This window comes from Nothoprocta perdicaria, unplaced genomic scaffold, assembly GCF_003342845.1.
Source record: "Nothoprocta perdicaria isolate Ctin4 unplaced genomic scaffold, notPer1 scaffold_4, whole genome shotgun sequence".
Taxonomy (NCBI): Eukaryota; Metazoa; Chordata; class Aves; order Tinamiformes; family Tinamidae; genus Nothoprocta; species Nothoprocta perdicaria.
In genome coordinates this window covers 2,428,554-2,448,456 of record NW_020455643.1, presented here as the reverse complement: position 1 = coordinate 2,448,456, position 19,903 = coordinate 2,428,554, and the positions used below count along the sequence as shown (strand labels likewise).

Genomic DNA, 19,903 nt, shown 5'->3' with positions numbered 1-19,903 from the left:
TCCCTTGGACACGGCTGCTGTGGCAGATGTGGCAGCCCATGTGGACACGYTGGACAGTTCAAGTGGGTCCAGATGTTTATTGGCAACCAAGTTTTACTCAGYACAACAGCACCTGTAATGGTATCAGCAGCTCTGCACTAGGAACATTTACACTGATCCTCTTTTTTAATGGATAAGAAGAATAAACAAAAATTAAAAGATAAGCTGTTCTCTTCAGTTATCGTTSCTAAGTCTCCAATACTCTTGCAAAAGTCAATGCATAGCCTAATAAAGTACTCAAAGCTAAGGGCATAAGAACAATACACAACTCTGAAATTTTAAAACAAACCTCCGAAAACAATACTTGTTTTAAAATACGCATCTGAACTACATGGCAGACAGTTTAATAAACAAATGTCTATTAAATTCTACATGCAAATGATCTTCGACAGGAATAAAATAACTTTTCAATGAATATATTTTCACATACACTGTCCTGTGGGCAAAATCCTCTCTGCAAAGATTGACTATTCATACTTGATGTAGCTGAAGAACAGAGTGGCAGGTGAAGTGGAACATAGGGTCAAAGTGTTGAGCTTTCGTATGCAGAAGATGTTCTCATGGAAAAAAAAGAAAAACAATATTTCAATCAGTACAAAGTGGTAATTGTTCTTAATTTCTCAAGGCCATTTTCCACAAGCGGCCTCGCAGACGCCCGCCAGGCCCTCCAGCTGCCACGAGGAGCCAGATCTTTGACGTATTCCATCRCCCTTTGGAGACAGCAGCCAGATGGCGAGGACAGAAGGTCCCTCGCAGCCGGCCGGGGCTCGTGCACCTACCTGCCACCCAGCTGGCCAAAGGCAGCCCCAGGCTGCCCAGCCAAGGAGCATATGCTGCCTTCACGCGGCTGGTGGAGCAACCCAACGGGATGCAGCAGGAGGCTGGCGCTCGGGAAGCCAGGAGGCAGGGATCCAGCACGGAATCGCACGGAGAAAGCGAGCCGGTTGGGAGGGGAGGCGCATCACGCATCGTAGGCTTGCAAAAACTTCCTTGCGCTCATCTACAAACCACAGCTAGAACTGCTCCACTTTGATAAAATAAAGAACTGCAGAGTTAGAGCTTTCTGTAAAACTGGGTGGGTTTTTTTTTTTTTTTTTTTTTTTGGCCTATAATTAATTTTCCTCACATTGCTAATTTTGCTCTTAGGAAAGGGCCATGTGAACATGCATTGCAGGCTCTGTTAACATGCAAAATAACATCATTCAGAAGTCATACATACAGATCAACTAAAATTCAAAGGCTCATCCACTCTAAGACTGCTTTCCAAAATTATCATCTGTATTTCACTATAGTAAGAGTAGAAATCTGCCTAGAAAGACATTCAAATACACAAAGGGAGATCTGTGCAGGAAGCTGGAAAATAACTAAGGTCATTGCTATTACTTAGTATTTTTCCTAACAGAAATATAATATAGGAGCAGTGGAATGTAGCAGAAATTAGTGTTTCAACATATAAGAGAAGATATAATGTTGTTTCTTTTCTTGTTCAGCACAGGAATTCTGGCTAATAAGCGACACATACAACCCAGCGAGATGAGGTGATGTTCAAGGAACAAATCTGAAGGAAACTCAAGTTGCAAAAGTGTTGTAAGAGTTTGTCTCTTTCCATCTGGAAAGAAATGGAATAATATCCCTGAATGAGCGGAAATATGAATTTCTAAGTTAAAGGGAATGCTACTATAAGTTCAACAAACATGTAGGCATATTGCTTTTAGTTAACATATAACGTTGCAGGGATCGGAAAAGGAGGATGAGGAGAGGGGCAAGTGAGAATTAAAGATATCTCAAGTACAATTTCTTATGCATTTCTTCAGTATTTCAGTTCAAAGACACTGAGGGCAGATCTATGTAAATATTTTCAGGACTTCTACACTCAGAAAATTCCTGCTTAAATAAATCTAAAATCTGCTAGGTTCAGCTTGACATAGGTTTCCTTTTCAAAGTTTTTGGACCCCGATTCATTCACCACAAAGTCCTGGCGTTGCAGGAATCAAGTCAGAGCACACTGACTCACCTCTTCCTCCCCGCAAGGGCAGCTCTCTCTGGCAGGTGCTTTTGTAGCCGATCGAGCCATTCAGCTGGGTTCACAACAAGCAAGTCAGAAGCACTAGTTAATCCCCATTGCTAGTTAATTTATCTGCATTTTATGCAAAGGAGAGTCCTCAAAGAAACAGTTTAGTAAATGACAATGCAAAAGGAGTATTTGTCAACACGTCGCGTCAGCCCAACCAGACGCACTGGAGCAATCTGGAGCCAAGAGCGCCATAAATCCAGGGGCACAAACAGCTCCATCCATCTCTGCACCTGCTAATCTCACAACTGATCACTGCAATTTAAATTTTGTCATAAGGTCTTTTATTACGGGTGATTTGGACTCGGCACTTAAGCAACTGGCTGATGCCAAGGAGTCAAGGCTGCTGGTGGAGGGGAGCAGGATTGTGTGCCCTGCAGTGAGCATCACGTCTACCTCTTCTTACTGGTCCTGCAGGGAAGAGACAAGGGCACAAATGCCACTGAACTTGCACTAAAAGTCCACACTGGCTCCATTTCTAAATATTGCACCGTTCAGTTGCAAGACTTTCAGACATCCTCTGTCCTGTTTACTTCACAGCCAGGTAGATGCTTTAAAACACAAAGAAAATTAAGTATTTCAAATTAAATTTTAACATCTCTGAAGTGTTTTTGTATTGCAGTTTTTAACAGTCAATTTAGTCCAATTCCTGGATTTTTAAAGCCATTTCATGGTAAAAGGATATCAACATATTATCACCATGCAAGTTTTTCTATATGGTCATCCTGTATACAAAGTCATCGCTGTATTAAACAGAAAGATTCTAATTTGAAAGATTTCCTAAAAAAATTCATTGCAGACGTTAGGAAATTAAACCAAGGAAGGCGGGGGGCCCTTTTGTAGATGGACATGAATATTTTACAAGTTTCTGCAAAACATACAAGAGATTCTTGGCAGACCCCAAGTTCGAGTTGCATATCATACTAATGTGTCTTACTAAACAGCTTTGGGCTATTATAGTATTTCCTTATATTGAGTGACAGATCAACCAACAAAYGCACACGTAAGGAATAACGTTCTGCCACCATCTGCATCAGGGGACCTTACTCTACGGCCAAGATACACCTTATCTCCTCATCGGTAAGATTTGTCTTCACCTAATTTGGAGGGCTTGTTTGGTGACCTCCTTAAATATCTGTGGGTGGGATTTTGCACTTAAAGGCAATAGCATTTAAAAGCCTCGAGCACCCAGCAGGATCTGGCCCTCAGTAACGACTCACAGAAGGCTGCAGTTCCAGTTAAGGGACATCAAGCATCCTTAATCCAAAGTCTTCCCTTTGAGCCCATCCACAGACTCCACCTTCTGCCAGTTGGCTCCTGTAGATAGAGTTGCTACAGGCAGTTTGGAAAGCAGCAAGGGCTGCACAGTCTTCAGAGCAGAACAGGACCTTTCAAGTAGCTGCACTTTTGGATGCTGAGCTAAATCCAGTAATCCTGCATTTTTCCTCCTCTGTAATAGACTCTTCAAAGTTTTCTGCCAAAGGCACCACTTTTTGATTAAATAACATAAGAAAAACAGATACCGTCATTAGTTGGACAGATTTTGTTCTGAAAGGACCTTTTAATCTGTGCAAGAAGGCTAGTTGCAAAAGGAGCTTTCAATTATTTGAGAGTCATTTTCCAAAAGCACCATTGCTACAGGTATTTTACAACTACCACAAATACCATTCCTGATAAGAAACAGTTTTTCCCACTTCAGGAACACTTGCCTTTCATCATCATCCGTATATTAAAAAAAACTATGCAATTTCCCAAGCTGCCATGTGCTAATAAGCAGGCACACMTAAGTATGTGTTCTGTAAGTCTGTTCTTTATTAGTTTGGGGCTAGATCTTATTARTCATGTGTATTTATCTCCACCTATTGGAAGCCATTACTCATACATATGGATATTGTCGTGCAGGCACTGCATCCTTCTCCTTTTCTTATACACTCCATGAAACTGTTTCCGGCAAAACTTTGTTCACTTTCTACATGAAGGATATGTCTAGGTCTTACAGTGCTGTCTTAATTTGGATTTTCATTGGCAAAATAAATGTCTCTAGCTTCACCTGGAGAAGAGATCTACTGCAAATCCACCAGCAATAGGGGAAAGGATGAAAGTCTTGCCTAATTTATAAGGAAGGATTCCGATTTGYGCAGCATTTCATATTCAGAGGCTACTATGAAATCCTACCCACACGTATTAGCATAGAGAGCACTAGGGGAGAAAGTGGAAGGATGATACTCATCCCTGAAAAGATGAGCATCAGACTCAAATACTCTTGCACAGAGAAAGCAAAACCTCAAGGATAAGATAGAAGGATCTTCAAAAGCCAAACTGAGGCAKCCTCTGCTTTTCAAAATTATACATATCAAAGAGTCATCCCTAGTTCAAAGATCACTTTACKCCTAGAAGAATGTCTCCCTGGTACCAAGAATGAAAAAAATCAATTGTCCAACCACAGCAGAACTTTAAAAAACAGAAAGGCAACAATCCTCTTGAAACTAATGGTTTTTATAATACAGTTATAAAGCCGAGTCTTTAAAGTGAAGCACGCTTTACGTAAGAGTCATCCGCAAGCTGTAAGGTAACTGTTGTTATTATCGATGAATGAAAAGATGCATGAAATTACAACACAGTTTTGTCAAAATTAAAAAGCAAAAAATATGTATAAACCATGATGTTAGGGATGCAGTTGGTAGCTCTGCATTTACAGGCACACTTTCAATTGGTTTGGTATCTAAAGAAAGCATTAAGCCCTTGGAAAGCCCAAACATTAATTTTCCTGTATTAAGGAAAGCTCACCGTCTACAAAAATCTGCTTCCTTTCAAAAAAGCTCTTTTGCAAAATGGACTTCAAACTCACAGAACTCTGCTTCATTATTGGGGAGTGCTATACTTTAATTTCAAATCATTGATGCCAGCAGTTCCTTGAGCGGCAGTGATGAGCGGTGAAGGGAGGACAGTTTGCAGGAGTGTCATTAATCACGTCTGCATACTGCAGGACTCTGCTTTGACCAAGCTGGTTGGGGGAGGACGTCCTTCCTTTGCTGCTCCAGCAGCAGTCCTTTTTTGCTCRAGGATAGGAAGGCAAGTTCTACCAGACCACTTTCTATTAAAAATAGAAACTCAAAGTGGGGCTTCATAATGTGCTTGGGCTTTTCTTCTTCCCACTGCTTTGGAAGAAGAAAGGAGCTGTTCAAGCAAATCATGGTCACAGAGAACAACCGCTCAAAGCACTTAAAAAATCACACCGTGGAATGTTACTGAACTTCCTGATGGTTGGTATTTTCCACRTACGGTTCGAGCTTCGAATAATATATGCAAAAAAAGAAACACACATATAAAAAGAAAAGTTCAGCCTGCCTAACTTAAAGAATTGGTGCCAAAGATGAACAAGTGAAGTACCAGAAGGTCAATATTTAGCCAAAATACTCAGTTCTGAGAAAGGACCAAGTCAGGTAGAATCTACCACCACYCCAGGGTTGTCTCCTGGCACTATTGCTAGCATTGGGCTCCTCTCTGGGTCCACTAAGCTCCTCAGCTTCTAACTCAGGTGACAAGGATCTGGAGATCAGAGATCTGGGATGGCCAAAGGGCAGGATGCTCCTGCCAGTCTCCTCCAGAAGGATGGTCTCTGTCATGAGCATTTTTACTGGCATCAGGAAAGTAGCTGTTTTCCAGTGGGACAGGCTCACAAAAGCAGGCAGAGGGCCCTTTCAAGTAGTATTCATAGCCTATTGTATACATTACCTATAGCATTAAATCTCAGAGGAATTCTTGTAGGGGAACACAGATGTTCTGGTTATTTTTGCAGAAATGGTGGCCCATTGAAATTAGCGATTCCACCCTTAAGGACAGCCTAGCAAGCTACAGCTTGCTCCGTTCCCTCMTATCGCTGCCAAGAGCCCTGAGTTTTAAGGGCTCTAATCCAAAATTAGCTATTTTGCTCATCCACAGGACACCAAAATTATTTGGCTCTACTGCTGGGAAGACTTAAGCTGCAATGAGCACCATCAAAACTCATTAAAAATGAAATAATACGAAGTAGCTAGCTCACACTAGATTATCTAGCTGTCATTACTTGTGCAGTAACCTGATATCATTTCACACCAACCCTGTCAAGAAGCAGTCATTAAAAAAGTTATGAAATAACCTGACCTGTCTGAAAATGGGAAAATTCTTATTATAGGATAATTTTGGTAAGTGCAAAAACATTAATATTCACAGAAAATGTGCAAAGTTTTGGATTTAACCTACTATCTTCTCAGTGAGGTATTTCCCATTTTTATTTGTTTTTACCAGTAATCTAGCTTTATAGGTTAATCTTCCTTTATTGTAGCATTGCTACCCCATGGGGAGTGCATCCCCATGGCCGATCATCTCTGTCCTTGAAAGCATTTCTGAAGTCAGCATTGAAATAATCTCGCAATAAAAGATTCTGTTGAGGCACTACCCTGTTAATGAAATTAAATAATGATACTCTATTAATCTCCCAAGACTTTGATTAACCGTACACCTGGATAACGGCTCCAAAAAAGCAACAGCACGTTTGAATAGACAAGATACATTTTCTCTAGTTTTGATAGAGACAGAAAAATGTATTACTGTTAATGAAGCATTTCTACTCTGTGCCATTTTTTCCACATTAGCTGGAAGTTCTCAGCAAATATTTTGCCTATTTCTATTCTGAAAATGAAAAGCATGTATTTTAGTCACATTCTTTCTCTGAATAATTTTTGCATGTATGAGAGTACAATGGAAAACATTTCATTTCCATCTGCATTAAGAACGATACCGGTACTGTTGCATTGTTTTGTAAGAAAAAGCACATAATTCTTTCAGCTCTCTCAACAAGAGTTCTTTAGCAGAAAAGAGAAGAAAGGAAGAGGAGGAAAGGAACAGATAGTCAAGTGTTAAGGACAGAATTTTTACACTCTTCATCATATATTACTCTCTCCATCTTTTCAAAGTTACTTCTAAAATCATTAAAAAACATATATTTCAACATCGTACTATGGTTTTAGAAACTACATTTTATACATACTTATTAAATTGTTATAGAACAGGTCTAGACCTCTGATAACTGAATATGTCAATAATGATTCCAAAGTGGATGACTAACACTGCCATTYGAAATAATTACAGATGCCTGGAAACACAGACCACTCCAAAAGCAAGTCATATGCACCATTCATATGTAAAAGTATGCACAAATATCTTCCTGTGGATATATGACTATGCAAATAYACCTATATACATATGGATGTTCTAAATTAATACCGTTTGGCTGTAGTTCAGACTGATTTTGATCTCTAAATTGCAAAATGTCAGATAAAATTCAAAAAGAATTCCTTTCATTGTTACATTCAGCAACAATGGGCTCTAATGTGTTGCCCTCCTTCCACAAATTGGGGTCAATTATTTTCTTCGATAGCTCTCATCACAATCTAATAAACAGGCTAATAAATTCCCGCTTAAAAAGTGAACCACCCATTCCTTAGATAATCACTTATTATGTCATATCAAAGCCTGTCCCTTTGTTTTATTTGAAACTATGATTTCTTTTCCAAGTGACCATTATTTGTTTAAGGGGTTTTCTTTTAAAACAGTTACATCTATTTGATGCTGCATATTAAATATTAATATTCAGCATACCTTTTCTAAGCAGGTTATTTATGCTGCTGTGGTCAGTACCTAAGCCTTCAGGGAAGCTGAACAGGAAGAAATTTATGTATATTGGAAAGATTTAGAAATATTTCTAGAAACAGAAAATGTTTCAGTGTCACAGAAATCATCAAGTGGCTGGATTTAAAAAGCAATAAAGGAATTCTCCACATCATGGACCTCTAACAAGGTCCAGAAGGGTTGTGTGAATAGGACCTTAGCTTACAGGACAAAGCTAGTTGGATAATTTTCATCTTCTCTATCACTGCAATTTTCTGGAAAACATCTGAACAAAGCCTTGAAGGGCTGTGCTGCCATCCAGAGGGACCTGGACAGACTGGAGGACTGGGCGGCGAGAAACCTCATGAGGTTCAACARGGGCAAGTGCAGGGTCCTGCACTTGGGGAGGAATAACCCTGGACACCAGTACAGATTAGGGGTGGACCTGCTGGAGAGCAGYCCYRCAGAGAGGGACCTGGGTGTCATGGTGGACGACAAGTTGACCATGAGGCAGCAGTGTGCCCTGGTGGCCAAGAAGGCCAACGGGATCCTGGGGTGCATTAAGAAAAGCGTCTCCAGCAGGTCGAGGGAAGTGATCATCCCCCTCTACTCAGCCCTGGTGAGGCCACATCTGGAGTACTGCGTCCAGTTCTGGGCTCCCCAGTACAAGAGGGATGTGGAGCTGCTGGAGAGAGTCCAGCGCAGGGCTACCAGGATGATCAGAGGCCTGGAACATCKGCCMTATGAGCARAGGCTGAGAGAGCTGGGYCTGTTCAGCCTGGAGAAGAGGAGGCTGAGGGGGGACCTGATCAGCGTGTATAAATACCTCAAGGGAGGCAGTGAGGAGGAGGGGGGCGGCCTCTTTTCAGTGGTGRGCAGGGATAGGACTAGAGGAAATGGCTTCAAACTGAAGCATCGGAAGTTCCACAGGAACTTAAGGAAGCATTTCTTCACTGTGAGGGTGACARAGCACTGGAACAGGCTGCCCAGAGAGGTTGTGGAGTCTCCTTCTTTGGAGATCTTTAAAACCCGCTTGGATGCAGCCCTGTGCCACGTGCTCTAAGTGACCCTGCGTGAGGCAGGGGGGTTGGACTCGATGACCTCTGAGGTCTCTTCCAACCTTCTATGATTCATTCTATGATTCTAAAGATACGGGAGCCTGATGATCTATGTGGAAGGTTTCTGTATCCTTTTTTCTTCCCAATTTTCCCATTACATACTTCCCATAGTATGCAACATTCCTCTTCCTGTAGCCGGGAAGCATTATTGGTTCTTCTGAGATGCTACTTCAGGATAGTGCATTCTGCTTTTCTTTACCAGCAGAGTCACAAAATCCTCGAGCTACCCTGACACAGACTCCAGTGGACATAAATAGGAATATTTCTGTTATCAATCACACCTGTGGAAACATACCTGCAGCTGGGTGACTTTAGGGAGAGTAAATTGTGTGTAATTAGCTTTAGAAATAATGCTAGATGATGGCAATTATCCTTTTAAACAGCTGCTAAGTAGTGTTAATTGGCTGTTATGGACTACAGTTTTCCAAGGTATATACAGCAAAGAGTCTGTATACAYACACCCTAATTAAGCAGAACATACTTGGTGACATAAGAAATAAATGAAATGTTGAAAACATGGGTTTTGGAAGAAGGAATCACATTAAGACTTCAGAGAGYTACAGACTACTGCTGTAAAAAAGGAATTAAATTTAGCCAGGTTGCCGAGGTTAAGCACTTCCCGGTTATGCAGCATATCACAAAACCCTGACAAAGACCAGCAGATCCCAGGCTGCATCCGTGACCTCTGCCAACGCAGGACGCTGCTATTAAAATTCATGAACGCAAACAAAATTTATTCTATTGAAGAAGGTCAGCTTTCACATTTGCTTTCAACAGGTGAAGTTTTTAGACTAATAGCCAGCAAAAACTGATAAATGGAATCACGACCAAAGTTTGGTGTYTGTGGCATCATTCCATTCAGGCAGCTCCCATGGAATTTACTCCCCCTCTGCTAATACAGCTCGGGACCTAAATCTGGCATTTCCCAGCAACTTTTTCTGCCAAATCTTATCCCAAAAAGTCAGTGCAGCCTGTTCTGAAAAAGCTGCCAGGAGGACAGTCCTCCCAGGCTAGAATTAGCTAAACTCTTGGCATCTGCCTTCATTTTTACTGATCAGAAAGAGTTGTGTTGTAGGAAACTTTACCAAGCATCACTCTATTACTTTGTTTACATGCTAGAAATCTAGAAATGCCCGAGATGTTTTTTAGAAGTTAAAAAATACCTATATAGTTCTACTTGGCCCCATGCTTTTATTTAACATATACTTAGATACCAACTGCAATAACTATGGTGTAGCCAAATGTGCCAAACTGAAGAGCTCAAGTTGGATTATGTCTTTCCAAAACTCCAGAAATCAACACATATTGAAAGTTTTTATAGGGACACAAAAACGTGTTGCAGAGCAGCAAAACCCTCCTAAGGAAATAAAAGAGGAGCTGGGGAGGAAAAACTGCTCCCTGAAACTGAAAAAACTGTCGTGTGACTTACCGATATGTAGACACCACCAGAGCACGAGCTTGGGGAACCAGGGGAGAGACCAAGTTCAGGCAGATATTTCACAGCAAAGTTTGTGGAGAGGCATCAGGAAGAAAACCAGAGGAAGAGAATTGGGACGAGTTTTTACAATAATTCTTTCATCAAAAAGCTAGGGTTACATTATTTTCACATTTCTATCCATTTTAGAGAGAAACAATGGTCATAGTGGTTACTGTAAAGTTAAACTTAGCCCTTTTTCTGTCTGTATATCTGCTGTATTTGCTCTGAAACTTTCTTCAAAACTTGATAACTGATCTAATATATGATCACTATTTTTCAGTCAACAGGAAACTTCGTTAATAACTTCGCTTAATGAAAGGCGAGGAAACTGCTGCATCTCATCTTCCGGAGTTAACTCTTTCTGATTTAATATATGAAAAAGTGTGCAGCAAGTAAATCCATGCATGCAGAGATGAGCATCACAGGGAGAGTTTCTAATTACAAATTATTCCAGCATGATTTCTATTGGGCTACTGACTACTTCTAAGATTGCATTCGTAGCAGATATTCATCCAAGTTGCTACTATAATGTAACTTTTCAATTACTGGCATTTCTGTGTTTTTCTTTCCATGCAGCCACATGCTCAATCTTAAATAGCACTAATTGAAAGCAAGCAATAAATGAAACGGTGCTTAGAGCCTGCGCATCTACCCGCCCAGCTCATCTCTCCAACAGATCCGCGAGCGATACAGTTTAATGCACTGAATTTTCAAGTATGGTATCTAGACAACCAGGCTTCTTACCCACTTCACTATACCCTCATGTACCAATCGCTGTAAAGTTTAAAACTGTTCTGTGAAAAGGCGATTTAATACAAGACTGATCTATGACTCGTGCCACATACGGGCTGAATATTCCTCATGGGGGCACTCAATATCAGAGTGGATATATTTGGTGGCATGCAAGCCTTCAGAGCTTGACTAATTTGGTCAGGATGTCATTTGAGCAAAGCACTCCATTTTGTTCTCATAAAGCTGTATTTCTGCTCATATTTTCCTTCCTACCATTATTTCTAGAAAGGCTTTTCATCACCAAGAAATCTTTGTGAACATCCTCACCTTGGCTGGTCATTWCAGCAACCCTTCCATAAGGTCTCCTAGAAGAGAATGATTTGTGCAAGGGAAATGTTTTATACATGCTCRAAAATGACCCAAGTGAAACCTGAACTAATAATTCACCCCTCCTTTTTAAGAAAAAGGCTACATATCTTGAATTTAACAGTACAGGGTTTTTTCAGTAATTGCTAGTGACTCATGATTTTTTCTGTGGTCTACCCAGAAGGCCTATAGATTTAGGCTCAAAAATTGTAATTTCATTTTTTTTAGAAAAGTCAATTTTGAGCTTTATACTGAGGTACCTGCACTATATATACATTTATGTGTGTGTACATAYGCAAGTGTTATACAGTTGTATATTTTACATAAGTAATTTAGTACATGTGTATAGTTGTTTTGTGTGTGCATGTATATACATATGCAAATATATGTATACATACCTATTTTATATACACACAGAAGAAAATGGATCAAGAGTTTTTCTGCTAAAGGGGAAAAATTAAAAGTCTCAGCGATTCCCAATTCTCCTACATCTGTAAGTGCTGTAGGTGACATTTGCTCGACTGGCTGAAGCAGGAAGCTCCATAATCCTAACCTAAGAAATGACTGCAAGCACCTAGAACRTTTTGTTTCCATTCAATCTACCATGAAGCCCACTTCACAACGTGCTTGTGCATCAGYGTCTGGTGCTGCACAGAGCAGAGCCACCACCCAGTTGGACAGTATTACACATGTGCCTTTTTTCTACTCATTACAGCTAGTAAAAATTCACATCATAAAAGATGGGCTAAGAAAGCAAAATTTCATACCATATTATTAATTCTGAGAAATTAGAATTAGAATCCTGTTAAGTTCCTTCCTTGTCTTCATTCTAAAAGTAAAAAMTGTCTAGCTTTATGTGCAAGTTTTCTAACTTCCAAAATATCAGCCTAATTAGTATCTTTTCCTGAAGGTGATATGATCAACATTGTAATTTTAAGTTTTTAATGTCTACTGTTATTGTCTAGAATCTTGTTTTCAGTGTCATTCTACTCTGTTTTCCAAGTTCTTAAAATTGTCATTCTGATTAGCTACAACTCAACTAGATAAAAGGTAAAATGCAAAATATTGTAAGATTTAGACTCAAGTGTTTCAGAGCTTCCCGAAAGTCAAGTAGGAGAAATAAGTTCAAACTAAAATCCAAGTTACCAAGGATACAGATCTAAATGTGRTATGTAGGCTTCTCTTTGTGTGTTCTCGGACACACATACTTTTCTCACCACCTCAAGAAAACCTCTTCCTATTCTTTGTATTTTATTATCATGCTCTTAATTATGGTAGCAGTATTAAAAAAAAAAAAAAAAAACAAGCACAATTTTCCTAAAATCATTTTGCTAACACAATATTTACAGTAGAGCTCAACACTATTGTTAAGAGATGGTGGTGGAGCTGAAACGGGTGCAGACCTAGACCAAAGTTGCAGTAGTAACTTCTATTTCGTTTAATCGAGCATCGTTCAGTGAAGTCACTGAATTTAAAGTATTGGAAAAGGAAATCACATTCAAGGTTATACCACCCTAACTTATACCTTTAAGTAAATACACATTTATGGAAGATGCTTATATGTTTCACAATCTCCAAGTACTGCACTATCATTAAAGTCACCCATTACAGCAAAAAAGGCTAATAGAGTCGCTGTTCCAAACTGTTTGAAGTAGACTAATTATCACAAGATTGATTTCACCATAACATGCAAAAAGGCCTACAGAAATCCTACTATTTGTAGTAACATATCTGTAATCTCCAGACAGGAAGTCTATTTTCAGTCCATTTGTTATTATGATTTCCCTTGAAAAAAATGCACAGATATAGCATCCATTTGACCAGCCTCACTGAACAAAGTAACTTCAGAAATATTTTCTTCCCCACTCACTTGTAGGAATCTCTCTGTATCAGCAGCTCAGTCATTTGAGAAACCTATAAACACACAGAGACCAGCTTTCTTAAAAGGCTGCATTGATGGATGTACTTCAGTTTATCTTCATCATTAGGTGCAATCCAAAGATTTCAGCAAGCCACAGAAAACTCGGGCTAATGAAGTTCATTAGATCAACAAAATGCTTAATACTAAAGAAGAAAGATGGTAGATTTGAAAAGCAAATCCAAAATTAGGTCAAGAAGAGTGATAACAACAAATTCCTGTTTACTAATTAAATCTATGTGATATATAACAAGGCAGAGAAAAAAAAAAAAAACATCCCAGAACAGTGCACATGAATASCCAAGTTTTGAGGGTTTTGAGTTCAGGGAAGATGCATTTCAAATAAAGTTCACAGAGTTGTTTATTTTCTTTCCCAAGGTTTCATTTTTATGATAATAGCTATATATTTATAGCTAATAACATTATGCCATATTTAGAATGCATTCTTTAAATAAATGAAAGAACTCTGCCTTTCACACTTTACACCTAATGAGCTTGGTTTTTCCACATAAGGCTCGGAAGACATAAGAGGACATACTCCCAGTTGGTGTTTATACATAGAATATTTACCAACAAAAATTCTATCATATATGTGGGTCTTAAATTATTCCACAGCTTTAAATCAAGTGATTATACAATGGGGTGGTTCAGTGGGAGTAAAGGAGGCAGTTCAGCTTGCTCCCAGCTGTGGAAGCCTGCGCCTTCTGCAGATGCTCAGCTGGGATGCAGCTCATCCACCTCTTCTGAAATCCCTGCACAGGGAAAGAATAGTTTTCAAGACCCCAGATTTTCTCCAAATCAAGTCATCATTGAGCTTTTTTCATTTTCAGTGGCAAGGTTGTTTTTCCTGAGCAACAAGGCTGCACTGAAGACATCTCCCCTAGCAGCCAACCTTGTAGGCCCGCAAGCCCTGCRTTCTCACATCAGCATAGACAGAGACACGAGCTATTTATCATGGTTCTCCAAAGCCCTTTCTTTGCTCGTGGTTCCGTAGAACATCACGGGGCCCATCTCCATATCAGGATCCCACCCGGAAGGTGCCAAATCCTTGGAAGGTCTATCCAAACCCCAGCTCTGCAGATGAGCCACGTGCTCAGCGTGTGGTGGGAAAGACAATAATGAGAAACCAGAGAATTATTTTTTTCTGGTAATAACTTAGTATTGAAGATTATCAGCTCTCAGTGCAAGCAGTCCACCGGAGTGGATGTGCACTGTCAAGCAGAAAGGCTAATACAGTAAAAGCGTAGATATGAATGCCTCGTGGCACTACCCATGGGGGCATCGGGAAAGGAAGAGATATAAATAATTATTTCAAAAGCATCATTTAAATATTCATTAACACAGCTCTTTTCGAAAAGTGGTGGAGAATGTAGAAAAATAAATCGACTGCCTAAATACCTTCAAGAACAGACACAAATTAACAAGTACAAATACCACTAAAAATCCAATAAATATCAAAATATTTTTTTTTACTTGATTTATTTTAACTCTGTGTGCCTCACAGCTCACCAGTAAACGACTTGGAAAATTAAAGTAATGGCAGAAACCAGACATAGAAGAGAATTTGAATTCCMCCTCGTATAACCAGAATATTAATTCCAGGAAATTCTTCAGCCATAGTTAAGTTTATTTCATGCCATTAACCACTGGCACTGATTTTATCTGACATTTAATTCTGTTCAGGCAGCACTAGCTCAGCAAATCACACGACAAGTCACCCTGCACATATCTAAGGAGGGGAATTTACCATAAGTCACCGAAGGAGCTCTCATTAATCTGCAAGGAATTAAGGAAAATTGACCGATATAAAAGTGCCCCACATACACCTTTTTTGAGGGAAAAATCAGTTTTCACTCTAATTGGGCATGCCTAGTGACACACATGTAGTGGTGGTGTGGGGAAGATTTTTTGCAAAAGTGTTTGCARAAAAAAGGGGGTAAAAGGATATATATCAGCTATAAGGTTTTCTGGTCAGCAGGTGTTTTGCTCTGCTTAGGACAGGCCAGAACGACCTAGTAAAATCCAGGACTACAACTCCTAGACATTACGTGGAAATAAGTTAATAGACTGAAAGCACTGGAATAGGGAGAATGTCCCAGCAATAAAATGAGATATTTAGAGGTTTTGATCAGATGCATACAGAGCTGCAGGAAGATGCCTTTATTGGCAGGAAAGTAAGGAAATTCCTRAGCATATATTGTAAATACTAACTCGGCCACACACAAGGGACAAGAGGTGGCCCATGCAAAATACACCCCGAGGTGCACAGCAGCACATGAAAAGGGTTCTCCTTGCACAGCACAAGATCTCCAAACAAAACTGGCCCAGGAGCAGGAGTTTCACAGAGAGCAACTTCCCTATACATTGAATATCCAAGAAGTTATCCCAGTCTCTAGGCATCAAACCACAAAAGTCAGAGTCGAGGCTTCCCACAGCAGGCCAGAAAGCTGGAAGAAACCTTCCCTTTAGGTGCTTCAATGGACAAGAGGGKCTGCAGAGCAGGGAGGACAACCCGAGGGACAGAATCGCCTACACCAGGACTGCACAAGTCCACTCGCACACAGGACAAGGCTCAGGAGTCCTGCGGGTGTAATCCTACGTACTGCTAAGYGGAACCATGCAAAAAAGGAAGCATATTTTTAAAAGCATAATGAACTATTTAATTGCTGTCTGAACATTGAGCATTGCCGTTTATATCCTTCAAATGACAATAATTGTATACTGACTTGAGAGCTKGGAAGCTCCAAGAAAGCCACTAGCAAAGCATTAACATAGAGGAGAGAGTAATTGTAGACTATTTGTGCTCTGCAAAGAAGCAAAAGTAATTCCTCAGGAAAAAAATATATATATATTAGTACTTCTTCAATTAAGAGACTATCAGCATCTCAATTAAGTTCCTATTTTCAAGAATTTATATGATAACTAAGCTGCAAAGAGTTGCTCCAGGATGGAATGTGACATAAAAAGAAAAATCATAATCCCAGCAGCAGAATTTTAAAATATATTTCTGAAAAAAAAAAAAGATTTTTTTTAAACCATCTTTAAATTATACAAATTGGAAATGACTAGCAATGCATTTCAGCACAGCGGTTCAGAAATCATAATCAAGGCATATAAATGGCTCCACTTACTCATCACTAGCTAAATATTTACTTACACGTTCATGTCTCATGCAGCCATATCATCACGGCAACGACAGTAGCGCTATTTCGCTGGATATAGTCAACAACTTTCTAAAAATAGAGAGTAACCCTTTTCAGATTCAATTATCTTATTACAGGATCCAAAGCATTTCTGAATACCTTCAATTCACTTGCTTTCCTAGCTGCATGAAGAAGCAGAACATAGAATATGATACGAATTGAGATGAATAAAACATCAGTCCCTTTCTAACATTTGACTTAGCGCTATCCCTCATCTTATATTACTACACAAATACCAACTTTGTGATTGAACATGTGTAACATATTTGCTAATTAATCAGCATTCCGTGTCCCACCAAAAAGATACAGTAATTTTGAATGCAAAAGTTATGGATTCTGCCAGAGAAATTAAAAACTTTTGCATGTCCGCTTACAGTATATTCATTTATTAAACATATCTTGGAAACAATTATATGAAAAAGAGATCCACAGAACAAGCATCCATCTTGTCACACTCCCTGCAAAAGCGAAAAATTAGCTTTCCACAGGGCAACCTCTCAGTGAGGCAGCACAGCCCCACTGAAATGCAGAGCAACATCCTAATTTATCCTTATTGAGAAGATCATTTTAACATGGTTCATGATCTCAGAGTCTGCTACCACGGGGACACTCAAAAACATCATTCAAATTAACTAAAAATATTAAGTTAGTAGAGTGGATTAGTTAAACTGAATCAAGTATCTTTGAGGCTTTTCAGGTATGCACAGTTGACGCAGCCTCAAAGCAGCTTAGTTTGTTTCATCTTTAAGGCCAGTTTAAGATCTCTTCAATTCCCAGTGTCTGGATGGCCATAATTTAAAGCACAGTTAATAMACTCACTTTAAAAAAAATCACTTAGATTATTTTTTTCACTGATTATACCTACCAAATAAGTGACCAACCTTAAACAAAACCACCAGCTCTTCAGAGGAACCTTCAGGAGATGGTCACCAGGTTCGTTAAGCACAACTAATCCCTATAACAGCGATTAATGCCTATAGCACAGGTGATCTAGATTTCAAGAGCAACCTCACTCCATATATCTTAGTCTCATGACTATTGATAACAAGAACATATTATATTTTACTGCAAAAATACAGACTGCTTACTCTATTAAATGCCCTCCACCAGCTCCTCTGCCAGCCCTCTCCTGGTCCAGGGATGCAGAGGTTGCTCTTCATTCCTTAAATCGGTTTTGGTAAAAGTGTTGCCAGCAGTCTCAACAGCTGTAATTAGCAGTTAATTAGGTGACCCCTGAAATCAGCCTAATTGACCTGCAGAAGCAATCCACCTGCTCCTGGGTAAATAACCCATTGCTCTCACCCGTGGGTGTTTTAGAGTGGGTGTTTTAGAGCTTCTGCTTCAGTCTTTTGTCTTTCTGCTATTCGGTGTAAACCAGGTCAGCACATGAGCTCTTCCCTTCAGCCCCAGCTTGGTAACTTTAAACAACCAAAGGAATTAGAACATATTTTTTCAACTTAGACATGTGCTCAAGTGATTCCCTGCCCCAAAGCCTTAAGTTATTCAGAGAAATTGAAGAAAGGGAGAAAGGAGCAACCAGCACAAACACAAGGCTCACTTGTATTCTCTGACAGGATGGGRATAAACAGATAGTAAAAACTGAAGGTTATAACGGGTCGCAACTGCAAGACATGTCACCCAAGAGCAAATAAGGCAAAGAGCAGAGCACAGTGTAACTAGTGATGCAGTTATGGTCTTCTTCCTCATCACCCACAAGTTGGAGCACACTGCTCCTTTTGAGGCTTCATGCTTTGTTCAAGATAGAGAGATGGAGAGAATGGATGGAAAAAGCCCTGAGAAAAGCTAGAAGAATGGCCTAAAGCAAAATGACAGAGCCAGATGGAAGAAACGGCTGTCTCCAAATCTGGGAAGGGAATGGAAATACAGCATTTTCCAAAGCAAAAGTGCAATGATGGTGAGAGGAGGTACCTAAGCCTGCACCAATTTTTATACTTTAGAAAAATATTTTCCAAGAATGATGCTCTGAATCAGAAAAACAGATTTACTAATTTCCAGAAGTCCCTTCCAGTTCCACTCTTCTAGGATAGGACATCGTCATGCATGCCATTAACCACATTATTCACCCAACGTAACTCAGAGTCTCTGTCTTTCAGAGTGCTGCGTGCGCCAACACAGTGAGGTTACCAGATCTTACCAGGTGCAAAGTGGCAGAAAAAGGACAATTTTCTGAGCATCCAGCAATTGGATGCTGCTGCTCAGACTCAGCTAAAGAGAGTCTTTTGTGGGCTGAAATGATGAGGAGGTCTCAGAGGCAGATGGGCAATGCTGCTGCACAGTCCAGTAAGCAGCATCCATCTCCTTCCCTGCTTCCAAGCCCTTTTCCGGAAGGCTGAAAGCTGCTCGCTTGAGCTTGGCCATCTCCATGCAAACTACAGGAGAGATTTCAACAGCTGCAGGCCTCCCACTAGACTACAGGAGCTCTGCTCCTCTGGTTGGAACCAGAACTGGATTGACATCTAGTCAAGTTACAGCAATAAGGGTCAACGCTATGGAAGGAAACAGTGACAGGTCGCAATCTGGTAGGCATTCAGTTTTGTGTTATTCACAAAATAAATTTTGTTTTGTGTTATTATTGTGTTATTTCAGTTGTTAATAGCTCAACTTTGTGAATTCCCTTAAAACCTATCAGCTTCAAATACAGTTGTAAGATATTCTCGTCACATCCTTTTGGATACCACAAGTAACCTTAAACTCAAGGTCTGAGGAAAATGCTGAAGAGAGCACAGTGCTGCAATTTTGAAACTGCAGGAGGATCGGGTCCTTCAAATTATTCCTAGGAGATTTGGAGTCAAGGACAGTCAGAGAATCATAGGATCCTTAAGACTGGAAGGGACCTCATCTTTACCATCTTCATCTCCCATGAGTCTTTCTTGTGCCGCTCTGAGATGCTCTGCTGAATGAATCCAGTCTGACTTCGACCAAGGAGAGAGTACTCTGTTTCTAGCCCGCTTTGCAATATGAAACTGCATTATCATTCATGGATACAAGACTCCTCCTCAATAACATACTCTGCAAAGTAAGTCCTAGTCCTACAAATTGGTCTACACTGACAAATTGCCCAATTACTGCAAAATAAAAATGATTCCAAAAGAGCTTAGTGGCCTGATCGGATTCTGTCCAGTCACATCAAACTCCAAGGCTTTAGGTTAAAAACTCATCCATGAAACCAAGTCTATACATGAAATATTTATTGCATCACAACTAGATGAAATCTACTCTCACCACTATTTTTTTTTCTTTTTCTTTTTAACCAAGAAGTGCGGCTCACCTCTCTTACTCATATACTCACACACTCAGACTGAATCTGTG

General features: G+C 39.9%; 1 long non-coding RNA gene across 3 annotated transcripts in view; it reads right to left on the bottom strand.

Moving 5' to 3' along the window:
- LOC112952478 overlaps nt 1-17,682 on the bottom strand; it is a 40,536-nt gene extending 22,854 nt beyond the window's left edge. The window contains exons 1-3 of one of the 3 annotated variants that reach the window (XR_003250388.1): nt 17,662-17,682; nt 17,455-17,528; nt 16,528-16,603 (exon numbers count right to left, since the gene is read on the bottom strand). This is a non-coding gene — a long non-coding RNA (uncharacterized LOC112952478). Of the gene's footprint in view, nt 1-16,527; nt 16,604-17,438; nt 17,566-17,661 lie in introns of those variants that run through there. The other 2 variants (XR_003250389.1, XR_003250387.1) reach the window with 2 other exon arrangements.
- Between the last annotated feature and the right edge of the window lie 2,221 nt (nt 17,683-19,903).